Raw genomic sequence first — 6,692 nt, 5'->3', positions numbered from 1 at the left:
CGGGAGAGGGTGGAGCAGCGGCGCTTGGGGGTGTGGGTCGAGCTCCGCCGGAGGGAGGTGTCCGACGCGCGCAGGAATGGAGATGGAGGCCGGGGGCGGGAAGGCGAGGGGTTCTGACTTGGATTGGATCTGGGAGGGAGAAGGGGGCAGCGGCGCCTAGAGTGGGAGGGGATCTGGGTTAGGGTTTGGGTGGTTGGGCTGCGGGTGGGACGAGGGGTGAGAGAGTGTGAGGGGGTGTGGGCAGTTGGATCTGTGAATATCCGACGGTCTCTGATGCTTGATCCGCGTGACATGACCATAAACCAATCAGAAGGAAGTATAGGCTTTGATGATGTTATGACCATGTAAATTGGTCTTAATCGATTAACAATAGCAAAGAACTACGAGTCAGTCAGATGATTTTGTCTAGATGAAGCTCCATTGCAGTGTCGGGGAGATCCAACGCAGCACCACAACGCCCGGCGGTAAGTTCCCTTCTCTTTTTATGACAATGTTAACGTACGGTTCCCTCAAATAACTAGAGGTAGTTTCATACTAGGTGGGATTTTCGTCGATTCACTACGAAGCGGGGCAAATTTTAACTACAGCTGCCTCATAGTTTGTTCAAATGATTCCATATTTCGCACAAGTTTGCATCTTGGAATTACAAACAATGTTGCCAAAGGGATTTTTTATTTTATTTTCACGAAAAATCAATTTTTCATTTTTCAAGTGTCCAAAATGAGTTTTTTTTGTGAAGGACCTACCATATATTTGTTACAAGTTTGGACCAAATTAATTTTCTAAAATACTAGGTCATATTTAATGCACAATTAACAAAATTGTTGGGTGTCAAAATTTTTTGATCCACCTCTGGTGAAAAAGACAAATTCCCGCCGATTCAGTAGGAACCGGGTCAAATTTGAACTGCAGCTGCCTCATAGTTTGCTCTTTATTTTTTCCAAAAATCATTTCTACGTACATAAGTATCTATTTAATCAGAGAAACATCAAAAGTTTTCCAAGATTCAACCACTAGCTCGAAACGGTCAAGCCCGCCGTTTTGAAACGGGCATAAAAATTCAAAAAAAAATCAAAAAATTGGAAAACCTTCGCATTGCGTCATTATATGTGACCAAGTTTTCAGAAAAAATAATAAACTTGTAATACGACAATTATTTAAAAAAAATGTACTCAGAAATGAGCTATCATGCGTGAAGATTCATGGCTTTCAAGCCAAATTATCAATCTTATGGCCACATTCATGGCATAGTTTGTTCAAATGATCTCATATTGTGCAAAAGGGTGCATCTTGGAATTCCAAACAATGTTGCCTAAGGGAGTTTTCATTTTCTTTGCATGGAAAATTCATTTTCCATTTTCCGAGTGCCCGAAATGAGTTTTTTGTGAAGAACCTACCATATATTTGTTGCAAAATTGTACCAAATCAATTATCTAAAATACTAGGCCATATTTAATGCACAATTGACAAAATGGTTGGGTGTCAAAAGTTTTGACCCACCTCTGGTGAAAAAGACAAATTCCCGCCGATTCAGTAGGAACGGGGTCAAATTTGAACTCGAGCTGCCTCATAGTTTGCTCTTTATTTTCTCCAAAAATCATTTCTAGGTACATAAGTATCTATTTAATCAGAGAAACATCAAAAGTTTTTCAAGATTCAACCACTAGCTAGGAACGGTCAAGCCCGCCGTTTTGACCGCATTTTGAAACGGGCATAAAAAATTCAAAAAAAAATGGAAAACCTTCGCATTGTGTCATTATATGTGACCAAGTTTCCAGGAAAAATAATAAACTTGTAATACGGCAATTATTTTAAAAATGTGTTCTCAAAAATGAGCTATCATGCGTGAAGATTCATGGCTTTCAAGCCAAATGATCAATCTTATGGCCACATTCATGGCATAGTTTGTTCAAATGATCTCATATTGTGCACAAGGGTGCATATTGGAATGGCAAACAATGTTGCCTAAGGGAGTTTTCATTTTCTTTGGACGAAAAATCAATTTTCCATTTTTCGAGTGCCCAAAATGAGTTTTTTTTGTGAAGGACCTACCATATGTTTGTTGCAAAATTGTACCAAATCAATTTTATAAAATACTAGGCCATATTTGATGCACAATTGACCAAATGGTTGGGTGTCAAAAGTTTTGATCAATCTCGCGTGAAAAAGACTAATTTCTACCGTTTCAATAGGAAGCAGGTCAAATTTGAACTGCGGCTGCCTCATAGTTTGCTATTTATTTTTTCAAAAAATCATTTCTAGGTACAAAAGTATCTATTTAATCAGAGAAACACCAAAAAAATTCCAAGATTCAACCACTATCTAGGAACGGTCATTCCCGCCGTTTTGGCCGCATTTTGAAACGGGCATAAAAAAATTAAAAAAATCAAAAAAAATGGAAAACCTTCGCATTGTGTCATTATATGTGACCAAGTTACCAGGAAAAATAATAAACTTTTAATACGACAATTCTTTTATAAAAGTGTTCTCAGAAATGAGCTATCATCTCTGAAGATTCATGACTTTCAAGCCAAACGATCAATCTTATGGCCACATTCATGGCATAGTTTGTTGAAATGATCTCATATTGTGCACAAGGGTGCATATTGGAATGGCAAACAATGTTGCCTAAGGGAGTTTTCATTTTCTTTGGACGAAAAATCAATTTTCCATTTTTCGAGTGCCCAAAATGAGTTTTTTTTTGTGAAGGACCAACCATATATTTGTTGCAAAATGGGACCAGGTCATTTTTATAATATATTAGGCCATATTTAATGTACAATTGACAAAATGGTTGTTCGTCAAAAGTACCTATACACCTCTGGTGAAAAAGACAAATTCCCGCCGATTCAGCAGGAAGCGGGTCAAATTTGAACTGCAGCTGCCTCATAGTTTGCTCTTTCTTTTTTTCAAAAATCATTTATAGGTACATAAGTATCTATTTAATCAGAAATACATGGTTTGGTGGCGATACATTGAGGTTTGGATGGTGGCCCAGGGCCCCAACTCCAAAGCGCGTAGACTCGCATGCCCGCCGCGTGGTCACCGCGTGATCGTGGTGTTGCCACGTGTTCCGGGCGGCCTAGGCATGTCTAGTGGGTTGGGAACTCCCCTGATAGGTGTCAGGAAGAAGAAGGCAATAGAAGAATCTCACGAGGAGACCGAACAATGCTCAAACATGAATTAGCACCCAAGTGTTTGATTAGTGGTACGGGAAATGCGCATGGCCAATGGGCCTGAGTTTTGGCCGAGGATGATCGTCTACTAAGGACACTATCTTGGAAAATTTGCAGCTCAAATGGAGGAGCCTAGGTGTCACTTGCTTTGCATCGTACCACATTGGATAGAAATATGAATGTTGAAGCCACACTCACATGTATTGTTAGATGGGGCTCAAATTTTGTGGAGAGCAATGATTGGGGAATATAGAAGATGTGGCAAAAATTCAGCTCATTAGGATATGCCTAGCTAGTACTTCCTTCACAACAGTTCGAGTTGAACAAAAACTTTGGAAATTTGTCGAGGAAGATTTACCAGGCAAATGGAGTTGAATATTGTCACGAGGCAATGATTTGGATAGTAAAGAATGCCCAATTTTTTGGCGAATTTTGTTAATGACAGAAATATAGGTTGCCTCACAACCTAGGGCAAAAATTGACACATGGACATGACACATAGGCAAAACTAATGAGGTGGCGCCTAGTCATAGCAATAAGTACCAATGCATCCACGTTCACAACCTCATGACCATTTATATTGGTCGTAATCAGGTAGAAATAAGGTCATTGGCCACTCTTGTCTGCTTTATGACCATTTGGTGTAAGCAATTTTAGGGTTTGAGCCCTTCCAAGCGAAATGGCCGTGGATTTACGACCAATTCTTGGGGTCACTAAGAGAAGGTCACAAGTTGACATATTTCTTGTAGTGAAGCTAATGATGATGATCATGAAACTTCTAATCAAGTTACTACCGAACCTCGTAGGTCAACCAGAGTAAGATCCGCACCAGAGTGCTACGGTAATCCTGTTCTGGAGGTCATGTTACTTGACCATGACAAACCTACGAACTATGAGGAAGCGACGATGAGACCAGATTCCGCGAAATGGCTTGAGGCCATGAATCTGAGATGGGATCCATGTATGATAACAAAGTATGGACTTTGATTGACTTGCCCAATGACCGGCGAGACATTGAGAATAAATGGATCTTCAAGAGGAAGACGGGCGCTGATAGTAGTGTTACTATCTACAAAGCTCGAATTGTCGCAAAAAGTTTTCGACAAGTTCAAGGTGTTGACTACGATAAGATTTTCTCACTCGTAGTGATGCTTAAGTCTGTCCGAATCATGTTAGCAATTGCCACATTTTATGAAATCTGGCAAATGGATGTCAAAACTACATTCCTTAATGGATTTCTTAAAGAAGAGTTGTATATGATGCAACAAGAAGGTTTTGTCAATCCTAAAGGTGCTAGCAAAGAGTGCAAGCTCCAGCGATCCATCTATGGACTGGTGCAAGCATCTCGGAGTTGGAATATACGCTTTGATAAGTTGATCAAAGCATATAGTTTTATACAGACTTGCGGTGAAGCCTGTGTTTACAAGAAAGTGAGTGGGAGCACTACAGACTTTCTGATAAGTATATGTGAATGACATATTGTTGATCGGAAATGATGTAGAATTTTCTGGAAAGCATAAAGGAGTATTTGAAATGAGTTTTTACAAGGAAAGACCTCGGTGAAGCTGCTTACATATTGGGCATCAAGATCTATAGAGATAGATCAAGACGCTTGATAAGATTTTTTTCAATGAGTACATACCTTGACAAGATTTTTGTAGTTCAAAATGGAACAGTCAAAGAAGGAGTTCTTGCCTGTATTGCAAGGTGTAAAGTTGAGTAAGACTCAAAACACGACCACGACATAAAATAGAAAGAGAGTGAAAGTCATTCCCTATGCCTCAGCCATAGGTTCTATAAAGTATGCTATGCTGTGTACCAAAACTTTTGTGTAGCTTGCCATGAGTTTGGCAAGGGGGTACGATATTGATCTAGGAGTGGATCACTTGACAGCGGTCAAAATTATCCTTAGAAGACTAAGGAGACATTTCTCGGTTATGGAGGTGATAAAGAGTTCGTCGTAAAGAGTTACGCCGATGCAAGCTTTTACACCGATTCGGATGACTCTGAGTCTCAATCTGGATACATATTGAAAGTGGGAGAAATTAGCTAGAGTAGCTCCATGCAGAGCATTGTAGACATAGAAAATTTGCAAAATACATACAGCTCTGAATGTGACAGACCCATTGACTAAGCTTCTCTCACAAGCAAAACATGATCGCACCTTAGTACTCTTTGGGTGTTAATCACACAGTGATGTGAAATAGGTTATTGACTCTAGTAAAACCCTTTGGGTATTAGTCACATGGCGATATAACTAATCACATGGTGATGTGAACTATTGGTGTTAAATCACATGGCGATGTGAACTAGATTATTGACTCTAGTGCAAGTGGGAGACTGAAGGAAATATGCCCTAGAGGCAATAATAAAGTTGTTATTTATATTTCCTTATATCATGATAAATGTTTATTATTCATGCTAGAATTGTATTAACCGGACACTTAGTACATGTGTGAATACATAGACAAATAGATGTCACCAGTATGCCTCTACTTAACTAGCCCGTTAACCAAAGATGGTTAAGTTTCCTAGCCATACACATGAGTTGTCATTTAGCACTATGATCATTTTGTTATTTGCAATTGCTTTCTTCATGACTTATACATGTTCCTATGACTATGAGATTATGCAACTCCCGAGTACCAGAGGAACACTTAGTGTGCTATCAAACGTCACAACGTAACTGGGTGATTATAAAGATGCTCTGCAGGTGTCTCCGATGGTGTTTGTTGAGTTGGCATAGATCAAGATTAGGATTTGTCACTCCGATTGTCGGAGAGGTATCTCTGGCCCCTCTCGGTAATGCACATCACTATAAGCCTTGCAAGCAATGTGACTAATGAGTTAGTTGCGGGATTATGCATTATGAAACGAGTAAAGAGACTTGCCGGTAACGAGATTGAACTAGGTATAATGATACCGACGATCGAATCTCGGGCAAGTAACATACCAATGACAAAGGGAACAACGTATGTTGTTGTGCGGTTTGACCAATAAAGATCTTCGTAGAATATGTAGGAACCAATATGAGCATTTAGGTTCTGCTATTGGTTCTTGACCAGAGATGAGTCTCGGTCATGTCTACATAGTTCTCGAACCCGTAGGGTCCGCACGCTTAAACGTTCAATGACGATATGTATTATGAGTTTTGTGATTTGATGTACCGAAGGTTGTTCGGAGTCCCGGATGTGATCACGGGCATGACGAGGAGTCTCAAAATCGTCAAGACATGAAGGTTGATATATTGGAAGGTTATGTTTGGACACGGGAATGGTTTCAGATGAGTTTGGGCATTTTTTGGAGTACCCGGGGGTTACCGGAACCCCCGGGGAGTTAATGGGCCTTAATGGGCCATAGTGGAAGAGAGGAGGAGGCGGCCAAGTGGTGGGGGGCTCCCCCCAAATTGGGGAAGGGGGCCGGCCCCCCCTTTCCTTCTCTCCCTCTTCCCTTCCTTCCCCCTCCTAGTTGGATAGGAAAGGGGGGAAACCTACTCCTAGTAGGAGTAGGAATCCC

The sequence above is a fragment of the Triticum aestivum genome, chromosome 1D (assembly GCF_018294505.1).
Source record: "Triticum aestivum cultivar Chinese Spring chromosome 1D, IWGSC CS RefSeq v2.1, whole genome shotgun sequence".
NCBI lineage: Eukaryota > Viridiplantae > Streptophyta > Magnoliopsida > Poales > Poaceae > Triticum > Triticum aestivum.
This window is presented reverse-complemented; position numbering follows the sequence as displayed.